Source organism: Tasmannia lanceolata, unplaced genomic scaffold (genome assembly GCF_043159265.1).
Source record: "Tasmannia lanceolata isolate RefF3 unplaced genomic scaffold, GAP_Taslan_0.1 ptg000008l, whole genome shotgun sequence".
NCBI classification, from domain to species: domain Eukaryota; kingdom Viridiplantae; phylum Streptophyta; class Magnoliopsida; order Canellales; family Winteraceae; genus Tasmannia; species Tasmannia lanceolata.
Genome location: NW_027518685.1, coordinates 24,917,996 through 24,944,050, shown reverse-complemented (window position 1 = coordinate 24,944,050; position 26,055 = coordinate 24,917,996). Strand labels below are relative to the sequence as shown.

The 26,055-nt window shown below is 38.0% G+C and overlaps 2 pseudogenes across 1 annotated transcript; both read left to right on the top strand.

Moving 5' to 3' along the window:
- Positions 1–6,705: 6,705 nt before the first annotated feature.
- On the top strand, positions 6,706–7,974 carry LOC143883477 (AT-hook motif nuclear-localized protein 23 pseudogene; annotated as a pseudogene).
- Positions 7,975–18,050: 10,076 nt separating this feature from the next.
- LOC143884950 (AT-hook motif nuclear-localized protein 10-like) lies at positions 18,051–25,840 on the top strand (annotated as a pseudogene). Its single transcript, XR_013253101.1, has 6 exons — positions 18,051–18,169; positions 18,526–19,077; positions 19,794–19,846; positions 23,105–23,236; positions 24,573–24,733; positions 25,221–25,840. The product of XR_013253101.1 is annotated as an AT-hook motif nuclear-localized protein 10-like (transcript).
- The last annotated feature ends 215 nt before the right edge of the window (positions 25,841–26,055 follow it).

Sequence of the window (26,055 nt, the reverse complement as noted above, 5' to 3'; positions counted from 1 at the left end):
AAAGAGTAAAAGAAAAATTTTCTGAGGCAATTTCCTCATTTTTTGAGAAATTTGGCTTGGAAAGTATAAAGAGCAGGGGGACATTGATGCCACATCACGAGACATGCAATTATTACCTTTGAAATTTGTCTGGTAGTCTCTAGAGATTTCGATGATACATTGGCAACCAAGCACCTAAAGTTGAAGAAAAGTGCATTTTTTGCTTGGAAAATCCTTGAGGATAGCAGGCATGTCGCAACCAAACAGAGGTGTGAACCAACATCTACTCTCCAATAATTGTACATAGCAATATATTCTTACTTTTTTTTACAAAGCCTTTTCTTGTGCTTCTTTTCTATCATTTTCAGTTTTTCAGAGAAATTTTTATTTACATTTGACTCAGCTCTAAGGTTTTGAAATTGATTATAAGAATACATATATGTAAATACATATACTCTTGCATGGTTCTTATAAAAAATTGTAGGAATTACTAAGCAAGTTGGGAAAATTATGATGATAATAAGACAACGCAATCATTATCGATCACGTGGTTATCACATGGGTGGCTCATGATCGAGGGTTAGTAACCCTAATTTTCTTTGACATCTCCATTAATTTAATTAAAATTACGTGCCCCGTGGAATCTATGCTACAATGGGTGCTATGTATAAATTACATTCGTAGGCCCCTTTCCAAGGAATATTTTAAGCACTTCTTGTGGGAACTATTAGTGATGCACCTCATCTTTTCTTTGAATACTAAATCAAGGTCCAAGTTGGCCGAGGTATAATATAATTTAAAGCTGATTTGGATAGGTTTGAAGTTCTAAAGCAAAGGAGCTACATGATTGAGAGGAGTTGCTATCCGATGAAGCTACCTGGATTTTGCTGGCCTTAATAGCAAGCGTAGTTCTTTATATTTAACATGGTGGTTTCCTTTGTTTCTTTAAGGGGTTGAATTGCTCCATCACATTCCTAATCTTCCTCAAACCAATGAGAAGTTTGACAACCTAGGTTATTTGATTCCAGTGAGATATGTGGTAGTTTAAACCCATGAAACTGCTCAAAGATGCAATGTAGCACTCAAATGAAAATAGTATTCATTCCTACAACAAGAATAAGGAATCAGAAGAATAAGAACAATGGATTTAAGTATACAAGATTGTGGAAAGATAAGAGAGAGTTTGAGACCTTATAAATTGTGAAGAATAAGAACAATGGATTTAAGTATATATAGAAGACTAAGAGAGTTTGTTTGGGGATGCTTCAAATGATTATTGAAGGAAGCCATGGTGGGCATATCTGCATTGATGAAATTAGATTTTGTAGACACCGAAATGGCTGCTTGGCAATGCATAAAATTAAAACCCATTTCAGCTTCAATTTGTCTTATATTTTTTCCTTGTTTGGGGCCTTATAAATCGGTTAAAGACTTTATTAAGATAGTAGGAATTTGAAAAGGGAAGCACGACAAGGGGTCATAATTGGTCTAGTATGTCATTATATAAGGAAAGCGATGGACCCCATTGCTAGCTCGCTATTAAAATGTTTTAAGTGTTACATGAGAATCGGTCACATGTACCATTATGCTTCCACTTGTTAAATGTAGATTCATCATAAGTTAATTCAGAAAACAAGGTCATTTGTTGTGTAAGGTAGATTAGGTACTTTGCATTTGTGTCTATAGAAATTGGAACCATGTTTGCCATCACTCATCTGGAGAATCGCATGTCTATAGCTGGGACTTGCCTTGGATTGTAAACCATGTCCTTGTCAAACCATTTCCTTTGACAAACTTGTTTACTATCACATTTCATTGACTAATAAAAAGTATTGGATCCCCTCAAATCCCTTGAAACAAACCCTAGTCAAGTCTTTTGCATGGAATAGACTAAGTGAGTAATAAAGCTTGTAATGATCCTTTGTCTAGTCATTAATTAATAAATACTTGAAATTTTTTTATGCTTCTCCATCTTATTAATTCATTATTTTTACCATCACAAGAAAAAATAATAAACTTAGCTATTCCATGATAGCATTCCATGATAGCTATTCCATGATAGCATTGTATGAGGTGACTAAAAATATATTAGAAATGTTTTTTTTTCTCCCTTTTTTAACTCTTACAAAGGCCTTGAGCCTTCCAGGTAGAACTATAAGAGGACAAGGGATCCTCATTGTTCAATTTTGATAAAAGAGAACTAACTAACATCAAATCGTCTATAGTAAATGATGTTGTCAAGAAACTAGTTCTTATTTAGGGACAATATCATATTCTAATATTTGACTTTTAAACTGTAATTGAAAGCCATAACTTCTCCCCCAAAGAATGTATTTATATACATCACACATGGAGGGGTAATCTAATTAATTTCTTATATCTTTGTTCTAGAATAAATTTGGTTCCCAGGCATCAAAAGCGGGAAAAAAAATAAAAACATACTGCTTTTTGTTGAGAAGATCCAAGTTAGTTTTCAATCCTCTAATTTATACTCTCCGATTACTATATTCATGTTATATATTGACAGTTATATTTCAAGTGCTCATCATTGAATGATTGAATTGAAGAATCTTTTCGAGGCTTAGGCATTTGTATTATCCATATGGTTCATAATCAAGTAGGAAAAGACATTTAATATAAAAGAAAGTAGTTCTTATTGAATTCTTAATCTCCACTCGTATCAAATACGCTTATTAAACCCTTTCTTTCATTTTAAAGAGGGCTTTTAGATTATCTTAGGAAACAGTAGGAAATAATAGCTTATTCGAATTTTGATTATAAAACTAGGGATATGTCCGTTAAATTAGGGTGTGGTTACTTTATTCTACTTGATTAACCCCCAAATCTTTTAAGTGAAAGTGATGAGCTTTTAAATTGTGTGTGCATTTTGTTACATTAACTAATAGATTATGTCTTCTTGTGAGAAACATATGGGCTAATGAGAAGACAGTTGAGGCTTAGGATGGCAAAACCATAGATTTGCTTGGAATCCCCGTGGGTGGGAGTTAATCGGGAGAAAGGATCTAGGGCAATGTTGAAATAATAAAAGCCATGTAATTCAAAATATAATAATTATTATTGAGAAGACGCGATTAGTGGGGACCCGGACTTGAGCATAGATTAGGACAAGTTAATTTCTTTTTCAATGCCCGAATATCCGGTTTAGTTTTTTCGATCGTGATGTTATCAACATGATTATCAATAAACTTTTGCCAATTTTCTAAAGCGAAAGACGACAAATTAGCGCCAGCCATCAGTCTCCATGGCGACTGGCGACTGACCTTGAAGAACCCAAGCTCTCTGAATCATTCAAGCCATAGCTAGCAACAAAAAAGTATACCAGGAATTTATTGGTCGCTTGTTATATCGCTATGAATTGACTATTATATATTGCTAGTTTACATGTATTATACCAATAGGTTACATTAATTAAAAAGTAAATAAACATATACTAATAGTTTATATTTATTAAAAAGTATATATATATATATATATATATATATATATATATATATATATATATATATATATATATGTATGTATATATGGGTTCCTCGGGTCGGGTTGGCCTCAACATAATAATATTTAAAAATAAAAAATTATTGGACTTGGCAATCTATTGATAAAATTTCTTTGAAACGTCTATATATGTGTGTGTGTCTATAACATGATTAGCCCCATAAATACTGCAATTTTATAAAAAAAATTGTGTTGTTTACTATCCTATATAAAATTTCAATGTTCTTCCTAAAGTGTTTGCTATCCTATGTATAACCTTCTTAAATTGTGACCGATCATCCCTTCCTCCCCACAGCAACATAGTTATAGTTCCAAAAAGAATTCCATTTGCAGCAAAGACCCAACATGGGGTACTCCCTTTTCTGTAAGAACTTGAAACAACAACCTTGTTGAGATTAAAAGAATGGGTAACAGTTACTGTCATGACTAAATAGATGCTAAGGTTCATTTAAATGTACTTTTTCTTCTTAGCACATTGAAGGACAAAAGATAATGCTCTGAAAAGCGATCCCCTTTTCCCTTCATCTTTATAAATTATAATAAACAGAAGGTCTTAGAAACCTTAGTGATTATTTTGTACCATTAACATCACCCCCACTTCATCTCTCTCTCTAGAGAGAGAGAGAGAGAGAGATAGTGCCTTTGGCCTAACTTGGCTCCTTAACGTTGTGGAGAACTTCATCCGCAATGCACTAATAGCATGGGGTGTGGCAACATCAATTCCACTGTCTGTTGTTTTAATTAATATTTCCACACCCCTTATTTTCCCATGCTTTTAGAGCATTGCGGTTGAGGTTCCTCCGCAGGACCACAACCTTGGGGAGCCAAGTTTTGTTCACCTTTTCCTCCGGTGGTGTCCTAATACCCCAGGGCTTTTCTAGAGTTTGGACAATGTACGGCTTTATCTTAGGGGTGGAACTCGGATTGGGTTGGGTTGAGGCTTACCTATCCCGAGGAACCTTTTTCCCAACCTGACACGATTTCCAACCCGACGAGGTTCAATCTGACCCGACCGGAGGAACCTTTTTCCCAACTCGAACCCGACGACCCAAGTTCAACCCAACCCGACCTAACATGAGTTTTTTAAGCTTACAAAAGAAAGATAAAAAAATGTCGGGTTTCACTCGGGTAGAGTTGCCCAAACCCTATACCAGAAGCCGACCCGGGTTGGGAAAACTCAACCCGAACCCGACATGACCTGACTTCTTCTCGGGTTGAACCCGACCTGAGTTGCACCCCTTTGTAGCAAAGACCTACTTAGTCCAAACTGCAAGCAAAGAAGCAAGTGACCGAGAGAGCCCATCTGCCTAGGTTTTCCGGCAGGTTAACCTGTTACCTATGAAAGCGATTCCTGCCTCGTGACCAGAGTCCCTTTGACTTGGAGACCTCACGTGACCAGCACCCCTATTCATGTGTCTCACACCTCCGATCCGTCTTGCACGGTGTTTTTCTGGTGGCAGAATTCAGCGTTAGTGGGGGGCTTTTCCGGACGTTTTGCAGTTGAAATTAAAAAAACTGAGAGATTGATATCTGCACTGTTATAATGGCACTAATCAGTTTTTACACTTTTCTGATTGGATGCTTTCAAGTTGGTTAACAAATGTAGAAATGAGAAAAAAAAGATAATAATCTCATAAATTTTTTAACTCATCCTCAATAATCCAATTCTTGAGGATATTTTCAGGAAGTTCTAAAAAAATAATCTAATATGGAAAAAAAAAAACCAAGAATTGTGTTATGGAAATCCAATCCGGCCCGGGGGTGCAACTCGGGTCGGGTTGGATCTGGTTGAGGCCAACCTTAACCCAACCCAAGATAGCATTCCCTCAACCCTAACCCGAGCCTAAGGTTGAGGATGGTCAACCCTAACCCAACCCATCTAACCAAAATAGGGTCAGGTTGAGTCGGGTTGGTTCGGGTTCACCTTGGGCCAAATAGAAAAATACAACAGCCCATAGAAAATCAAGATAAAATTAGAAGGCAAGGTTATCCAAAATTAAATCGGGTTCGGGTTGAGCCCGACCCAAGTTGCACTCCTAATCCGGCCGGTTCCGCCCATTGAGGCATTGTTTGACAAGAAAAATTAAATAAATGTATCTTGCCATAGCTAGAAGGGTCCTTTTTTCTCTCTTAATTATATAATTTCAGAGATCATTGGATTCGAACTCATGATCTCGTGTGGAACAGTCTATACCCAATTAACACCAAACCAGTTAACCCCCCGTACATTACCTGATAAGAAAAATCTAATTAATCCTGTAAAAATAAAATATTGGGTATTTTCATCAATATTTGTAGCGTGCAAAGCATTAGCTTAGGTATCCAAATTGCACCAACCATGTCTGCGCTTTTAACAGACATGGTTGGTCGAGAGAGTGGACCCCGCTCTGATATGTTAGACTGTTACAAATGGTCCTACTATTTGCACCAACCATAACAACGTGCTCCTGTACGTAATGTGGTTGGTGCTTGATTAGTATTAATAAATAAAGATTAATGCTCTTATTTTTGAGTTAATCATTTTAATATTAGATTAGATTAGCCTTATCCATAGTCCAAACCTACATCCAATAGCCCAATTTGGTTGAAGGCTAATATACAGAAAATCAGACGCTTTGGATCATCCAAGGTGGGCCCATTTCATTCGATGAAAGGATGATATTGTAATACATAGAGGGGCCCAATCACAATGTATCTCATGAGTCATGACTATATGCACTCTAATACAACCGTCCATGGTGGACCCGCATCAGATCCAAAAATGTGAAAAATCATGATCCCAACCGTCCAATCCGAGGCTTGCTAGTCAACGGTCAAGAAATAAAGAGCAAGATCCACATTCTAGCTTTTGATTATGGTTAGAAACGTCGGAAAGGAGCAATTATTTCACCTAAAGTTGGGACCCATCAGATTAAGGGTCCAGATCATAGCTGACATCATACGGCCAAGCTTCTCGGACGCTCGCTTTTTCCTCGTTGAAAGTTGAAACAACAACAAACGACAAAATAGGGCCCACCCGCCGCACCCCTCCCACTTGCAAATGCTAACCCAGGCCCACACACGTCTAACCCTAGGTGAAGTCCCTTAACTATGGTTAACTCTAAAACCCTACTCCCCAATTAATCTATTATCATATTCCATACGCCAGACCCACACATACATAAATACACACCTTCCTCTTTTGTTTCTTTTACTACGTCAAATCCATTCTCTTTCTCAAACATTATTTATCAGAACCCTTCTCTGCTACAGCCTCCTCCCTCTCTTTCTCCTTACTCGATCCTCGTTTTCTATTCTAGGGTTCTATTTCCAAACCTTTCTTTTCTCTTTTTTATTAAATATAAAAATCTAAATCTCCTTTTTTTTTTTTTAAGATTTTTTATCTTCCTTGGATGTGGAGATAGATGGCTGGGTTGGATTTAGGGACTGCATCAAGATACGCTCACCAAATACACCTCCCGGAATTGCACTTGCACCGGCAACCGGATTCCGATGAGGATAATACAAGAGGCCAATATTCCGGGGAAAGAGATGACATCGGCCAAAACTCCGGCAACCCGGGGGATATCATCGGCCGGAGACCGAGAGGCCGACCACCCGGTTCGAAGAACAAGATGAAGCCGCCGGTAATTATAACACGCGAGAGTGCGAACACGCTCCGGGCCCATATACTAGAGGTCACCAACGGTTGTGATGTCTTTGATTGTATCTCTACGTATGCTCGCCGGAGACAACGTGGGGTCTGCGTCCTAAGCGGGAGTGGGACCGTCACTAATGTAAGTCTCCGGCAGCCGGCCGGAGCCGGCGGGATCGTCACTTTGCATGGCCGGTTCGAGATATTATCACTTTCGGGTTCTTTCTTGCCACCGCCGGCCCCACCGGGGGCCACGAGTTTAACCGTGCTTTTAGCTGGTGGGCAAGGGCAGGTTGTCGGAGGGAATGTTGTGGGGGCCCTGATTGCAGCGGGTCCGGTGATAGTGATTGCTGCGTCATTTACTAATGTGGCGTATGAGCGGCTCCCGTTGGATGAGGAGGAGCCACTTCAGATTCAGCCCCCGGTGTCTCAATCATCGGGCGGTAACCCTAACCCTAACCCTAGTCCTAACCCTAACTTGTTTCCAGACCCATCGGCAGGGTTGCCTTTCTTTAATTTGCCACTAAACATGGCGAATTGTCAGTTACCGGTCGACTGGGCCGGTAATGCGACCGGGCGGGCTCCGTACTGAGAGATGGCTCGCGGCCGTGGTGTAATATTTTGGGTGATGGAGATGGAAATTCGGACAGAATCGATTTTATGGAGAATAAATTACCGGCTATGTGGATTGGAAAGGTCAGCTTATTGATGGATTATGTACAATTAATATTTATTTTGTACTTTCTAGCTTTGTTTTTCTTGTTGATCTTTGATTTATTCAGATCATCTTGTTGTTGTTCATGGAACTTTCTTTCTTTCCAATATCAATAGGTTTGAATCTTTGGGCCTTGGTGTTTGATTATAACCATCTTCTTCCTTAAGACTACTACTAGGGTTTCTTGATTCATTCAAAAAAAAAACTAGGGTTTCTTAATTTCTTCTACTAGTAGTAGTTGTGTACTACAACTGCTTGCTATTTATAGCACTGCTCTATGATTTTCTGTTTTATTGCTATAGATGATACGGTTTTTTGTGATAGTATTATTCTTAGAAAAATCTTGCAAGATTTTAGATGATGGGTTTCTATTTTCCACTTTTAGCATTTCTTTCAGGAAAAAAAACATAAGGTAGGGTTCCAATCTGCTCTATGATTTTCTGTTTTATTGCTGTAGATGATTTGGGATTTTTAAATCTTACAAGATTTAAGATAATGGGGTTCTACTCTCCATTTTTAGCATTGTTTTGGGGGGGGATGAGAAATTATGGTTCCTACTGTTTAGGGTTTTTACACTTGATTTTCTCAACTTGGCTTTTATGGTTTCGTCTTCTTCTTTCTTTCTTTCTTTCTTTTTTCGAAATATGAGATTTGTCTCCAAACATTGAGACAATTTCACGTTTGGATTTCACAAAACTGCTTTAAATGCAGAGACTCAATTAAATAGCTTACCATGTTGTCAAACTGCTCGTTTCACTCGATCTAGTAATTCTATATGTTATGTGCAGCAAAAAGGTCTTTCATCAAGCATCTTTATCTTTAAGAATTGCAAACCTAAAATACTCATTGTTTATAAACTCTTCTTTTCTTGATAGAAGAGAAAATTACTCAGGATGACACTTTATATTCTTTAACTTGCACCAAGTGCGGTTTAATATTTTTCATTACTTTCCCACTATCTATTTTATTTTCTTTACAGTTGGGGCTTTTCTATTTGGTCAAACATTGTTGGAGTGTAGATAATGGCATTTTATCTTTAGTTGGACTACCAAATGCAACGTTCCTTGGAGCTCAGAGATTTACTTAGATTTCACCAGTAGATTTCAGAAAGTGGAAACCCTTAGATTTTCTCCTTTTCTATAGTTTTTTCGTTGTTGGTAGTTCATAATTTTGTGTATCTTTTCTCCTCCAACTCCTCTATCTGGTTTCTGTTTTCAAAATTTTGGACTACTTGCAAAGAACCCTACAATTTCATGTTCATATTTTGTGAGATTCCAGTAATCTCGGCGCAAAATATTGAATTCTTTAGAGCTAATTCAACAAATAATTTTTATTTCCTCCCCCTTGACGGGTTTATGTGTTGGGTTTTTCTCTTGTCTTGTTCCTTTCTTATCTTGATCATCTCAATCGACGGGGTAGTTACGGGTTTTCATTTCTTATTAATTTAATTCCTTGACATTCAAACAAAAATATTGAATTCTTCCCTTCTCGACGGTGACTTCAATGACATAATTTATAGTAGTCTGTAGTGTATAGCTTTGTTTAATTGCTTCAATTCTCTCATTTTTGGTGGGTAAAATTTACCTGGAATTGCACACACGGCCTCATTCTTCAATTTTCATGTTCCCCAGAAAACAGCCATGCTTAGGATCATTGGAATGCTTGTGCCCTACAGGAACACGAATTCGATCTTAGTATTCCACAACTATAACTACCCTTGTCTTAATTGAAAACTTCCTTCCCTAGAAGAATGGCAATCAAGACTATCTAGCGAGTTGGAATTTAGTCATCCCATAGTGGAAGAGTTTACTATATACACCTTTGGACTTTGGAATTATGCTAATTGAGACTTTTTTTAAATTCAACACACTTTCTAGCTAACAATTGATGTGGTATTGAACCCTTAGTAGAATTTGGACTAGAAAAACCTTTTTTACAATTGTAGGGACCTTGACCGGGGTAGAACTAACCCCTAAAAGCTAGCCGTTAGAGGGAGGGTGCCCGTTCCCTTATAACCCATCCATATTGACCCATTTTTCCCGATATGGGATAATTTGCTTTTGTGTAGAACCCCAACAATCTCCCCCTCCAATGGAAGCAACGTGGACAATCTCCCCCCTCCACATGGTGGCAACGTGGGGACCATGAGATACTACACCTGGGTTTCTGAGATCTTCCCTGAGAGACATTTCCACCCTCAGAGGCAAACCGGGATTGACATGCCGTGAGCTCTTATAGCATTTTTTGGGAATTTTAACCTCGTAGAACTCACCCCTAAAAGCCAGCAGTTAGTGGGAGGGTGCCCATTCCCTTATAACCCATCCACAACCGCCCATTTTTCCAATGTGGGATAATTTGCTTTTGCGTGGAACCCCAACACATATGCATTGATATGTATTTCTATACATAAAAATGGTCCTAATATTGTTGTTAGAGTACTTCTGATAATACGGTATATAATATAAGATTAGCCCTAATCAAAGGATTAATTGCATTCTCCTCAAACTGTTTTCATGGTATCAGAGCCAGATTATTGTGTTTGTCTTCTCAAACTGTTTTCAGTTAGATGTATTTCATGGTCTCCCAGACAATAAAGGAAATATACCTAGTACAACTTGTCTCTTCACATGCAACGTTGACATTTAAGTGCAATAAAAGAAACTAGCCTCAAAATTTATTTATTTTTATTTATTTTTATCAAAGAAGTTGACGATACCGAGGGATATAGCACGTTTTTTAATTCAGTTCAATTCCAAAATGATAACCAAAACACAAAAAATGGGCTCTTTTTTGGATTGCAGGCTTTATTGTTTTCAAAAAACTAGTTTTTTTAAACAATTTTATAAGCAATATCGGTGTTGTTTATTTGCTTAATTTCCACCCAAGTGAACTTCAAGCCCTGGATCCATTTTTTCCTAAAAATGATTAGAAGAAAGTGAGCTTAGTTCAGCCCAAGTTACTAGTTTTTAATTTTATTTTTTGGTGAGTCAGCTGGAGTCAAATTCATAATCTCGATCCTGCAACTTGGATATATACTACTACCTAATCGCTAGAGCACGAGGCACAACCAGCAAGTTTTTTATTATGGCTTGGAAAATGAGAATGAAGAAAATGAGAACATGGAAGGAAAAGAAGGTTTGAGCCCATGGCCTAACCACCAACTTCAGACGTGAAAGGAAAAGGAAAGTGAAGTAATAATTAAAAGAAATTAAAATTGAAAGGGATACATGGAAGACCCGTGAAAGGAAAAGGAAAGTGAAGTAATAATTAAAAGAAATTAAAATTGAAAGGGATACATGGAAGACATGAACTTCAGTACTCTTCCAGCTTGATTGATTAATGTATTATTATTTAACAACTGCAGTTTAGCATTGTTAGGCATTTGGTCTCCAACTTCTGTTGCTCACAATTAGGTTTGATCAGCAAGATACAAATTCTCAAGCTTCTAACTACTTTGAATAAGATTACCAAGCACACAATATTTGCTAGGCAATTTCTTGGAAAGCTATTTCACAGCTCACTTTTGCAGGAGTGAACAAGTTGTTGATATCTTCACACAGGTCCTCACATATGATCAACAAGTTGAACATGTCCCATAGAAGAATTCAGCTTAAGGAGTGCTGAAATATGTTGAATTGTATTATGGACCTAAATTGGTTGTTTGACTTTTTTTTTAATGACAACGAATAATATTAACAGAGAAAAGGAACATGGTGAGGACCCTGGCGATTGAGATGATAAAAAAAGACAGCAAGCAAAGAAACAGAAAACGCTGGCAAGACATAGACCCGTCAAGGGAGAAGTCGAAGATTCCCAACCTCTTATACATGATAAAAGGGGATGCCATTATAAATATGATGAAAGGAGATGGAGGATCTTGCCACTTGATCCAATATCTCATCAATCTAATGTGCAAACCTCCAAGGATGGGGAGTACTTCCCTTCAACCATTTATAAGCAGTGGGGAATTTTCCGCAATAGGCAAAAGCCTGGCTGGGCAAGGCGTGTGGTGGTAGAAGGCCCACGGGTCGAGAACTACTTTTCCCGGAGAAGAAGCAATGACGGATAACATTAAGGGAGTCTGCCTCCACTACTACCTGATCGTTAATATTGCGATCAATCTCCTTAATTCCTTCATGAACCACTCCGATCTCGGCCTCATTAGAGTTTGCAATCCCAATAGGGCCTGAGAAAGCCCATATCATTGTGCAAACATTGTCTCGTAAAAGTTCACCGACTCCAATAGGGATTGGATTCCCAAGGTTGAACCATCAAAGTTCAGCTTTAGATACCTGCTACTAGGAAGCTCCCATGCCTGTGAAATGGTTGTCCTTTGCTCGATGCTGGTGCATACCTCTAACCAACCTTGCCATAAGTCAAGCTCAAACACAAATTGGAAACTGGGCAAAGCCCTGGCCCAAGAGATGATCAGCGTAATTTCCTTAATGAAAAGGTACTAGGGGTCTTCACTAAGCCTCCAAACACTCTAGCGTTATTCTCTTTCCATAACACCCAAATGGTAGTTAGTAATGCCACATTCCATAAGATCTTACCTCTTTTACACCATGGAATAGAAGACCAACTTTCCATTAGCTCTGAAAGCTTGGAGGGGGATACCCATGATATACCAAATTTGCTTAGAATTTGACTCCACGTGTAGCTGGCGGTATTGCAATGAAGGAATATGTGATCAACTGACTCCCCGCCTCCACACATACTACTCAATGGTCGATTATCCACATATTCAGATTACGTAGGTGATTCACTGTGAGAAATTTGTCTAGAACAATCGTCCAGGAAAATGTATATACCCTAGGTGGAACCCGTATGTTCCACATTCTAGAAACTAGAGAAGTTGTAGGATTGGATACAATCAGGTTGTAGAATGATTTGATGGTGAAAGACTCATAAGAGCACCGGATCCAAACCCTTTTGCCATCGTCCAACTTCTTTAAAAAACGGGACGTTAGCAATTGTAGTAACCTCGTTACCATCTCTATTTCCCTATCAAAGAAGTTTTTCTGAAACATCTCTATTTCCCTATCAAAGAAGTTTTTCTGAAACTAATCTTCCACGATATCCCATTCTCCAATCTTTCAAAGCAATCCTTAACCCATGCCTCATGATACACCACCACTGCAAACAATAACTTGATCCTCTCTCCCGCGTTAACTCTAAACCTGACTCCTTCATTGAAATTGCTCTTTTGGCTGAGAATGTCCTCAATAATTGTCACTCCTGCATACCCAAACCTATCATCCGGTTCCCATTTCTCTGGTAGTGATCCACACTTCTCTTCGATGACCTTCACCCATAGGTGATGCCTCTCTTCCCCGAATGTCTATAGCCACTTCCTTAGGAGTGCCTTGTTTACATCTTTAATCTTCTGATCCCAAGCCCTCTTGCAATAATTGGTTTGCAAACCTCCTTCCAGCACACCAAATGCATCTTCCAATTATCATATAACCCACCTCAAAGGAATCTTCTTTGGATTTGCCCTATCTAGCTGGCCACGCTCATTGGGAATTTGAACATTGATAGTTAAGATATTGGAATATTTGTGAGAATTGCTTTGATTAATTTTATTTTACTCTCAAGGAGACCAAATTTCACTTCCAAGTATCCAGTATTTTTTCCACCCGTTCTACTTTTTATTCCCATTGACTCATCAAGAGCCTACCCCTCCCAATTGGAGACCAAGATAAGATGTGGGAAAGCGATCCACTGTGCACCCGAATAGACTCACCAGCCACTCGAACTCCTCTTGAGAAATGTGGGTGCCAAGGATCCAATACTTTGTCCTGTGACTAACTTGTAACATCAAGTTAAGCACATTTTCTACCTCTAGTGTACTGAAATCAGTGTGTTGTCAGCGAACTAAAGATGAGATATCTCCACCCTTGATTATCCATTATATATCCTTCAATCAATCCCAAATCCTTACCTTGGTAAATCTGTTTGCCCAATGTTTCTGCCACAATCACAAATAAAAATGGAGATAGAGCGTCGCCTTGCCTTAGTCCTCTTAATTATAAAGAAATAACAATGCGAATCTCCAATTTGAAATTAATTAATAAAGTTGGAATAGACTTCAAAGTTTGTGCTTTCTCTCTTCTTCTCTCCACTCCTCTCTAACCATCTTTGTAGTTCACCACATTCAAGGGATGTTTTACAATATTTGCATGCCATTTTTATCCTTGCCGACAATCAGCAAGTCCATGGCCCTTTACAACATGTGCGTCAAATGCTTCCTCATTGAATCCTTTGACATGTCTGACATGTTTGAGCTTGTCTCTATCAGGTAGTGTAGAGAGAGAGAGATCATTTGATTCATTTCCCTTGTGAAGGGATGGCCCAGAGAAGAAAAGGGCTCGAATATATCATTTCCCTTGTGCTCATAGTATCATATTTAATCTCAAATGGTCCCTATTAACATACCTCGTTGAATAGGGAAATGATATATTCGCCCGCTTTTCTTCCCCAACCTACGCCCTCTATTGTAAAAAGAGTATTCGAGGAAGAAAAGGGGGTGAATATATCACTTTCTGTTGAAAAGTGAAAGTGACCCTTCGTTTTGGTGGCCCCCAACCAGCGTGGCAAAAAAGGATGGATTGGTTGTTGTTTAACCCGGGTTGCAACATACCATGTGGCATTTTACGATGACAATTCTTATCAAGACTTTGTTTAAACATAGATTCTAATCAAATGTGTATGACGTACACTAAGGCAGTGTTTGTTTTGGATTTTGAGAGCTTATTTTGAGTCGAAAACCTGATTATTAGACTCAAAATTAAGGTCATGTTTGTTTAAGATTATCACAACCAGATTTTTTTTGTTTTTTTTGTTGATTTTTTTATGATAACCAGATTGTGTGAGTCCAATGATTGGTTTTGGACTCACAGTATGTTATCATAATCTTAAACGAAAAGGGCCTTAAGGTAGTCCAATATTGACTCACAATCGGTTCTCAAAATCCAAAACAAACACGGCCAAAACTCAGTGCCACTTGGCAATTCAAAATTTCCCTCACATTATATCGATTGTTGCCATGAACCCATGTCACTAGAGGCACAACAGATAGCATATAACATCCGTGGGGACTTGGGATGCACCATATGACCGTAATCATATGATAGGCCTCGATGGTGCAACGAAGTAAGACTGGAAGAAAATGCATCACAGCCATGGTTTTAAATTTTGGTTTCGGCTAAAATTTCGGACTTATCCGCTGAAATCCTGAAATTTCTAGCCAAATTGGCGCATGGAACGCTGGATTTTTGGGACGAAATCTCGATCGAAATTACCGAATTTTCAGGCAAAATTATGTTAATTTCGTTCGAATGAGATTTGGTAAATTTCGAGAATTTTGGTTTCGGTACCTTTTCGTTTCAGTCCTCACCGAAATCCAAAATGTCAGTCCGAAATTTCAGATTTCAGTCGGAATTTAAAACCATGGTCACAACTGAGCACTCATTCACTACCCAATAACTAAATGCTAATGTGAGACGAATTAGACATCAAATCTTACATCATCTGGACGGATCCAACTAGAAGCTTTATACCATATCATTTAATCTTGAGCGTCCAATTTCTATTGGCAGTTTACATTTGGGTTGATTTGTTTTGACATGCAAAGTTTTATGCTCCCTTCACAATTTTCATGTTTGTTTTTACGAAAATGAAAAAATTTATGGTTTTTTCATCAATTTCTCAACCTAAACAAAACAAATACTTATGATTTTTCAGCTCTTTTCCTAAAATAGGGTTTTACATCATATTTTACTATGAGCGAAAAACAAGCAAAATTAGTTCAAATGTAAAGTATTGCCTAGCTCACTTTTTACCGGCGTAAGCCTTTATTTCCTCTTTTCTTTTGTCTTGAAACAACTGGGCCAATGATACTGTTAGCATCTACCTATACTACTATTTACATGCTCTCTCTCTTTCTTTCTTTTTGAATGGCAAAGAATTATTTTAAAAAAACGAAAGAAAACCCGGGGAGCAGATCAAGATGATACGAACCCAACAAATAAGTACAAAGAATACAAGACTAATATCTATCAAGATTCAAGGAGGAAGGAAATCGAATGTTTCCAAAACCTCCCTTGATACTCCTTGGTCTATTGGCCTAACTGTTAGCCGCTGCTCTTAGCTGATGCAATTTTTTAAAATGGTGCTCCATAAATCATGCATCTCCATAGCATGATCTTAACCCTCAAATATTAAGTGGTTCTCTAGTAACATCCCTCAACACATCAGGGTATTAGATCATTCTATGATCATTCTATGGGGATGTCAAGTTATAGAACCTCTTCAGATCTGAGGGTTAGGATCATTCTATGGGGATGATTTATGGAACATGGCCTACATATTTAAGAAAGGACCTAACAAATGAATGGTTTAGATGACACAACCCCATGGGCCCCACCCCATCGCACCTTTCAAAATATACGAGGACATGGTGATAAATTCACCCCTTTTCTATGATAAATTCACCCCCTTACTATTGTGAAGCCACAACCAGCACAATACTGGTACCACCATCTCTCCCCCCCCACCCCCCAACCTGAACTATTGGTGGGCCCAACCCATACTTATTCCTACAACCAGTACTCCCTCTCTCTCTTCTCTCTTTGAACATGAACCCTTAGTGGAGCCCAACAATGAATGATTAAATCTTTGAAGGTGGACACCATAGAATGAGTATTATCCTCTCTTTTTTTAATAATCAGTTCAGCTCACTTTGTTCGAAGATCCAAACCATTCATTTGTTGCGACCCAACGTAAATAGGCCTTGCCCCGAAAATCATCTCACAGGGATGATCCCAACTCTTCGATCCATAGAGATTCATATATGGTGCCATCATATTAGATCAGATACTATCTGATCATCGAGATGATTTTGTTGCAAAGACTATTTACGTTAAAGCTCAACATTTGAACGATTTGGATCTTCAAATAAGCAGCCCGGCATATTTTCTTAAAAAATACATGTTATATGATATATGCACTTAGCTGATCGAGGAGGGCCCCAGTGATTTTTTTGAAAGAAAAAAAAATGCATTGTATGATATATGCCTGTAGGTGAGATAGTGTATATTGCATTGGTCCGTTGGTGAGCATATATTTTGAAAAATATGGAGATCCAAACCATTCAGTTGTTGGACCCATTAAACTCCGTCGGATGATCTTAACCCTCTAACCTATTACAACATATAGAAATCTCTATAGATCGAAGAGTTATGATCATCCAATGAAGTTGATTTTTCTGGTACGACGTATTTACGTTGAGGCCTACCAACTAAATGGTTTAGATTTTTGAACAATGTGGGCCCCACTCTTCTTTTTTTTTTAAATACATGCGCCTCCGTACATACACCGTATTTATTAGAAAATTCATTGCAGTCCAAACCTTTCTTCAAAAACCATCTCTGTATGATGATCCTAACTCTCCGTATTTATGTTGAGGCCCAACAAAAGAACAGTTTGGATCTTTGAATCAGGTTGTCGCAAATGATTTTTTTTTTTTTTTTTTAAGATACACCTTTTATGATGTCCACCTTCTTCAAAGATTTAGATCATTCATTGTCAGGCCCCACCAAAGGTTTGTGCTCAAAGGGAAGAAGAGAGAATGCTGGGAATAAGTACAGGTGGGGCTTACCATGTTCAAAGATCTGAACAATTCACTTGTTAGGCCCCACCAAAGTGGGGTGAATTTATCACCACCAGTAGACTAGAAGTGTTTAAATCTTTGCATGTATTATATGAACTTATGAAGTTCCAAAGCGTTTGAACATTCAAAACAAGGAGGGAAAAGGGAAATGGTGCACACATCCAAAGTGGGAGATGAAAACCACTAGTTATAAAAGAAGAGAAAAGTGAGAGATGCAAAAAATGGAAAAGCAGCTTCAAATTGCTATGATATGTTCCCACCCTTCTTCTTTTTTTACCTAGGACAGCCCAATCTAGTGTAAAAGAGTAGTCATGACTCATATATACACTGCATAGGCCTGTCTCAATCTAAGTAAAAAGAGGGGGCGGAATATTTCACTTCCATAATAATAATGGAGTCAGGAAGCAACAAGGGCTAAACGTTGTAATTAAGGAGTAGTGTTTTTGTTGTTACACATTTTAGGTAAAAAGTAGAATCATTATTTGCACCTCATTCTGTCATTTTCCCTTTTTTCTGAACGCAAGGGTAGGTGAAAATTAAAAAAAAAAAACAGGGAGAGAGAGAGAGAGAGAGGGAGGGAGGGAGGGAGTCACTAAAACCCTAAATTTGGAGGCCTTTAAACCCTAAAAATCCCCTCCATTGAACTGAGGTACTGTATCTTCTCTTTTTTCTCTTTTTATTCTGCTGTTGCTATTGTTTTTTCCCTTCTTAGCTGAGTGGAGTTTGGTTATAAAAGAAGCTTCAATGTTGTTTCTGATTTTCCTTATTATTTTTTCTTATTAGAAAGGGGGAAAAAAACCCATTTTCCCTCTAACGCCTTATTTGTGAAAAAAAAATAAAAAATCAGTTCTTGGTTAATGATGCTTAAAGTAAGTTTTAGAGGAAATCCCATAGCTGGGATTTGTTTTTCTTCCTCTCTTTTTATTTAAAATGCAATCCGGTTTGCTTAGTTGGGACTGATTGAGCTTCCTTTTTTTTTCCCTGTTTTTTGTCTTGGGATTACAGTTTTAGGGACTGCATTAAGCAATTTTACAAGAAGGGTGGAATCGCAAAATCACTTGAAACTGACATGGGTTTTCTGTATCCCTTAAGAATGTAAATTTCTAGTGACTGGAATTAGGATTCTGTGAATGGATTCTAGGGAAGCTAAAGGATTAACATCATCTGAACATCCTGGTATGATGTTGGGTTCGAATTCTTATGGTGTAAGCTTACCAAATAATTCAATGTCTAGTCCAAATTCAGCAGGGATGATCCAAAACATGCGCCTTCCATTTAGTTCAGTAGTTCCACCCATGACAAGACCAACTGATTCTTTGAACTCTCCATACGGTGAGACGTCATCAGGTGTGAGACCGGTTGGGTTTAGCACGAGTGAGCCGATGAAAAATAAGAGAGGAAGGCCAAGGAAGTGCGGACCCGATGGTAATATGGCATTATCGTTGACCCCTCTATCTGGGTCTGGATACTCAGATACTCCTTCATCAGAACCATCGGTTAAGAAAAATAGAGAGCGCCCACTAGGGTCGGGAAAGAAGCAGCAGTTGGATGCCTTAGGTACTTTCTTATTGATGCGATCCAACTTTTGGATCTTTTATTTTCTAGTTGATACTTTGTTTATTTTATTAGTCGTTTGATTACATCGAGGACTTATGGTTATTTTTGGCATTATTAAACGACAAATAAAATAAACAAAGTTTCAACTAGAAAATAAAAGATCCAACGGTCGGATCACATCACTTGTGCATTCTTCAAGTATGATTGCTTTGTAGAGGGTGCATTTCTATGCTCATCTTTTTAAGCATTGGCGTTTCTTCTTTTGTTGTTGACAGTATTATATATTTGATTTATTAGAAGAAGAAAAAAGACTGAGATTTTGAAGTAGTTTGAGTTCTTGTAGAGTTTTCATAGGGTGATAATTCACTGCTACAAAATAGTGTGATATGCTATGAGCATTTTTCAGAAGTTCATGTCAAGAATAGTTGAGATGTCAACTCAATGCTTCTGTTGATGTCATTTAGGCTCCGTTTCCTTTGACATGAATTTGTTCTATATTCATTCTTACAACATAAAACAAATTTTACGTCTATTTTTACATCGAAAGAAACGGAGCCTTACGTAAGCTTTTTCCCATACCAGTTCACTGCAGCTAAATATACTTTGGTTCATGTGCATGGGTATTTGTCTGTCTTCTCATTTTTATTTATTTTTATGCACATGTATATGTTTGATTAATTTGTGAAAAACTGGTTCGTATCGGTTGGTTGTTGCAGGCTCTGCTGGTATTGCTTTTACTCCGCATATTATCAATATTAAAGCTGGCGAGGTAATAGACTTGTATTGGTATATATGTTTCTTTATGATTCCTGCTTGAGCAACCTTGCTGCTTGTGGATGTTATTTATTGTTGGAATTTCATTAATGTTATGAGGTCATTACATATCAAAAAGAGAAGGCATCACGAACTTAGTTTTATTATATCAATGTGATGCATCATTTTGAAATTAGCTTGCAATTATCAAGGATGTCATTGTGGTGCAATTCTTAGTTTTATGTGCGTATAGACAAGCTCTTCTTTGGATGTCATTGTTAAAAATTGCGACGGAGTACAATGTATCTCATGGTACTCTATTCTTGAATCGATTCCAAGGAATGGCATTTCTTTGGGTACAGATTTTATTAATGTGTACCATTAGATTTTGTATAGGAGATTGGATTTCTCTTCTAGCTTTGCTGTAGCCCCAGATTTATCAGAAATTCAATCGCAAGTCAAATGAAAACATTGTCTCCGTTTACAGGTACAATTCATTTATCTATATATCAATCGTTTATATGGATTATGTACAGAACAAGTCCCCAAAAATCAGACCTACTGCATATCCTTTACCTACAAAGATTCCATTTACAGAAATAACACACATCATGTTCAAGCAATGCTCTAGATTAGTCAAATGCAGTCTATATATATATATATATATATATATATATATATATATATATATATATATAATCAAAGAGGAGGGAGGAGCCTTTGGGATCATCATAATTGCTACTAGAATTCTGGTCCCATGCTATGCATGGGTGTAAAATGATGGGCCCACACCATCAAAACATGAGGTGTAAAATGGCGGGACTCACTTTAAGGCATGGATTTGGATAGAGATGGTGGACCCCACATCATCAATAACATTAGGGATAAAATGGTGGTCTCCACCATATGCATAGGTTTACATAGAGATGGTGGCCCCACTCACCAAAACTTGAGGTGTAAAATGGCAGGCTCCATCCCATAAAAACAAGAGGTGTAAAACGTTGGCCCCATCTCATCATTAGCATGAGATGTAAAATGGTAGGCCCCACCCCATGCGTGGGTTTGGCTCCATCCCATCCATAATACTATGCTATGGATAGATGCTATGGATTTGAATTTTTTCTCTTGTGTGGCTGTGATGTCTGCTCTTCTTGGTGTGATGCCTAGGGTTCCATTGATGTGAAGCTTGGGATTGCTAGTGTGATTCTAGCATAATCTTCTTCATCTTTTGTGAGATGCCAAGAAAAAACTCTTGGTGGGATACCTTGAGATAAGTATCTTGTTTCTTTGTTACCTGCAATCTATATTTCTCATATTTCATCTCTTTTTTTCTTGGTTTTTTACAAAGCAAATTGTTTGGGAACCGAAAATATTCCTCGTCATTACCTAAAATCTCAAAACACTACCTAAAACCTCAAAACACTATTTTTTTCTTCTTGTTTTACCCAAACTATCTCACCCTAAATCCTGTGTCCCTTATTCTTATCAAAACTCTGGCTCGCACCTTCCCGACATGCGTCTGCACTTTCCCGGCATACTTTACCCTTCTAAACCTACCTTCAACCTAGAAGAAATATTTTTTCAATCTAATCATATATTTTAAGATCCAAAACGTTAATTTCCACTCATCTTCCTTAATTTCCACTCATCCATTTCACCCATAACGCCCCTTCCATAAATCCGTCCTACATCAGTTTGATACCAGAGCGAAGTATTAGTCCTTCGATCATATTGCATCACCACCCACCACCGCCACACATACCCCACAACCAATTTAAGTCCTAGTTTGAAAATCGACCATTCCAAAACTAGTTCAATACCCTAGAAAATGCTCTTCACGAGGACAACGTCAACCAATTTGTATATGCTGCTTAGCCACTGGCTATCAAAACTAGATTGACCCACAATCTTGCTAATTGGCGCATCCCGGCAGAGAGATTGCCACGAGCCAAGCCATTCGAAGGTAGAGAAGACGTGCTGATAGAGAAGATGTTTTTTGTCTGAATCTTGTTTTATGGAGTTTTCGCTAGGTAAGCTGGGATTGAACCTCGGACCTCCAAGTTGAAGAACAAAGCCTTTACCATTGAGCTAGAGGCTCAATCCCTTTTCGCTTAAAACTCATACCAACTGAAATATATTTATACGAAAATTGAGCGATAGAAACAACATAAAATTGATTTCCACAAAAACCTATTTCATTCGAAATAGTTTTACCTGCATCCAAACGCCACCATAATGTCCGTCTCTGTTTTCAGGTGGAAGCTTCATGAATAGACACATTTCTTTCAAATCCATGTGGGATGGAATCTTTTCCAAAATGATGGATACATAAAAAACATGAAAAATCATAAAATGCATCTTGCTTGAGATTAATCTGCAAGAATATTGTCGTTCAACACAGCTGGCATGGATAATGTATATTATTGCATTCTAGGGCTACACTCTTTTATTTGTCATTGAACTTCTCGTTATTGTCATATGTATTGGAACCATGGTTTTAAATTTCGGTTTCGGTTTCGGTACTGGTTTCTGACCCCACCGAAATCGAAATTTCGACCGAAATCCGGCGAAACGAAAAAACATTATTTTATTCAATACCAAATTTTGCCGAAATTTCCTAAAGTTTGAGAAATTCCGGTAATTTCAGTCGAAATTTCGGTAAAATATTAAATTGATTTTAAGAAAAAAACAGGTTTTTGAGTGAAATTTCGGACGAAATAAAATACCATTTCGGGCATGTGACATTTCGGTGTCGGTCCCGTCCAAAACCCGAAATTTTGGATTTCAGTCAAAATTTAAAACCATGATTGGAACTTGGCCCCATCTAACATTTAAGAGGCATTGAAGAGCTTTATGGCTTCATCTGTCATCTCATTGACCCACACACACTTCCAACTTACATGCTCACGCAAGCACATTAAGACTTTTATCTCTTTTAGGTGTTTTATATCATAGAATTTCTTTTTTCTTCAACTTGGAATATATTCTGGAGATCTTCTGAAATTGAACTACATTCAGGTTTGCTTAATTGTTTGGAGTGTGTTCATGCTCTAATGAGGAAGGACGATATATAATATACTGTCTCTTCTATTCGGTTGTTGTCATTGTTCCTTTTTGCTTTCGATTAAGATTACTATTGTAATGAAAGGAGTCGAATGACTCATGATATATAGTTGTCATCATGTATTTCTTCTTCTTTTTTCATTTTTTCTTCTTTTTTTTTTTTTAAAGTGATGATATCATGTGTTTCTACGGTATCTTTATCTCTTGGCAGGACGTAGCTTCAAAGATCATGGCCTTTTCTTAGCAAGGGCCACAAACAGTTTGTATTCTTTCAGCAAATGGTGTCATTTGTAATGTCACTCTTCGCCAACCAGCAACATCCGGTGGGACTGTGACTTATGAGGTTTGGATGGAACCGAATTTATATAACCAGTTTTATGTGTGGTTCAATGTGCCATTCAAAAAAAAATGTGTGGTTCAATGTGGTGTTTATAGTAACAATTGCCTCCAGAATATAGCCTATATTCTCATCTCCTTTTGAATGGTTTATACTTTATAGGTTCATATGATAAGTTAATTTTAAAACAAAGGATTCGTAGGATTTGCGGAATCCAATGGCAGTCCATATAATATAAGTCATTAAACATGCAAACCGGACATATTTTTGTTAGCGGCACGGGTATAAAGCATGGAGACCCAAAGCAACCAGACTGGATTTTATGTCAACAAGTTTTAGTATCATCGTTTTTTGCCCAATTTCTTTTTGCACATCTTTGTCCCATATTGAACAAATATCAGTTTTCTTATCATATTCATTATCATTTTTCTGTGTTGTCAGATGAATATCCATTACTCTCGTAATTCCTGGTTCTTAACACATTTGGCCCTCTCCCAATTTGTGATCTGTTAACTATTGAATGCCAAATGATTTTTTTTTTCTTCGAATTAACAACTCGCTTGCATATCTAGCAGCCAGCAACTTCTTGAGCCCTTAAGATATCGTATTGATGCCTACATCTGAATATACTCAGGAAGAAATACCAACCCTTCTTGTGTTTGCTTACAAATTACTATGTAAGTTCTCAATCAGGTCGTTTTCCCACTTGGTATTACAAGGAAGATCAGTGATCTAAATGGGGTCTCACTCAAATGACAAATACCTTCCCTCAGGGGCGGAGGCACATATAGCATTAGGGGGGCCAATGACTAGAAAAATCTCTTTTATGGTACATGGCATGCACATGCATGCTTGGATAGTTTAATGGCCATGGCCCCACAATGACCAATGCAAGCCAGTGTAAATTAGTCCCCCCGCCCCCTCCAGTGTAAATTCCTGGCGGCTCCGCCCCTGCCTTCCCTGGTTATCCTCAATTAATTGACAGGACTGTCGTACAACTTACAGTTTGTTGCTCACTCAAAAAAAGAAAAAAAAAACATACAGTTAGCGATTTCTATCAAGTTGTACATGCTCTTCAAGGATTATGAAGGTGTTTGTCAATGATGACACTAACATGGACCAGCCTCCAAAGTTTCATGTTTAACATAATCATGCTCTTTTATTAATAGTGCCCCTTCTTAGGTTTTAACAATTAAGCACAATCCTATTGTCGAACAATTAATGTGAATTAATGCCCATGGATCGAAAATGTGCAAATCGGATTCTGTATTTCTTATTTGGAATCTTACATTTCGGTGTTGGAACATGGATGAAACGTTCATTGCGGGTTCTCTTTCTGCAGGGTTGCTTTGAGATTCTCTCTCTATCAGGTTCCTATTTGCTTACAGAGAGTGGTGGCACCCGCAGCAGAACTGGTGGTTTGAGTGTCTCATTGGCAGGATCAGATGGTCGTGTTTTGGGTGGTGGCGTGGCCGGGATGTTAATGGCAGCAAGCCCTGTACAGGCGAGCAAATCATAATGATTTTCATCTCCATTCACAAGCATCTTTCCATCGAAGTGTGTCACAGGAAGAAGTCTAGAAACTTCTAGACACCTCTAGAATTATTTAGAGAATTCTGGAATCTTCTAAACATCTCTAGAATTATCTAGAACCTTCTACACATCTCTAGACTTATATAGAGAATTCTAAAATGTTCTAAACGCCTCTAGAACTATGTAGAGAATTCTAAAATCTTCTAAACATCTCTAGAATTATGTAGAAGATTGTTCTACCTTATGGTTCAGGAGTATGCTCCTGACCAGATATACTATGTAATGCAAGCTGGGACCTCTGATCCCAATGTAATTCTCAAAGTACAAATATAATTTTGTCTACATGATTCTAGAGGTGTCTAGAAGATTCTAGACTTTGTCCTATCACAAGTGCCATCCCCTCTCCTATTGTAACAATCCATTTTTTTTGGTGCTGATTCTTAAAATCTTTCTATCTGGTTGTGGTGGGAAATTTCATTGCAGAAGGGAAAAAACCAAGGCCAGAATCGGCAAACCCTTTATCACCAACACCACAGATGGCAAGCATAGGTACAACTGGGGCGGCCAGCCCACCTTCTCAAGGGACCACAAGAGAATCCTCTGATGAAAATGGTAGCCCCCTTGACAAGAGCGCTGGAGCTTGTAACAACATTGGTCAGCCTCTTCAACATATGACAACTTATATGCCTGTTGGGTGGCCAGGTTCTCACTCTGCCAATCAGCACGGGCCACAGGCATGAGATTTATATTGCCTAATTAACAATCTTTGGTTTTAGCATCTAATTTAGTTGCATTCTCCTTGAGTGCATACAAATCCAAGTCTTGAAGCTAACTGAAGTTAGCCAGGGAGATTTGTTTAGTCGCCTGAACTTACTGTTGCCTTGTTGCCTTCCTTTGACAAGAGGGTTCAGCGTTTCTAACACGGCTTTTTTCTTTTTTTTCTTATTGGACTTTTGGCTGTTGTAGTTCTCCTAAATTGCAAATGTAGCTTCTCTCTTGCAAGCAATGTTTGCGTTGAGTACTGTGGGGTCTGTAATCTGAGCTGCTGTTTTAGTTTTCCTGGAATTTCAATTTTTCCGTGATACTTCTAAAAATTATCTTGCTAATGGCTTCAAAAGACGGCTCAATATCCAACTTGCAAATCAAAATAATATCCAACTTGCAAATCAAAATAATAATTGTTTGCAAGTAAGGACTAAATGTGGTGGCATTACAAAGAGGACTTAAATGTATTCCATTTCATTAAAGCATTGTTAGGGCAATTGCTAGGGGTTGCAACTCAGTTTGGGTCG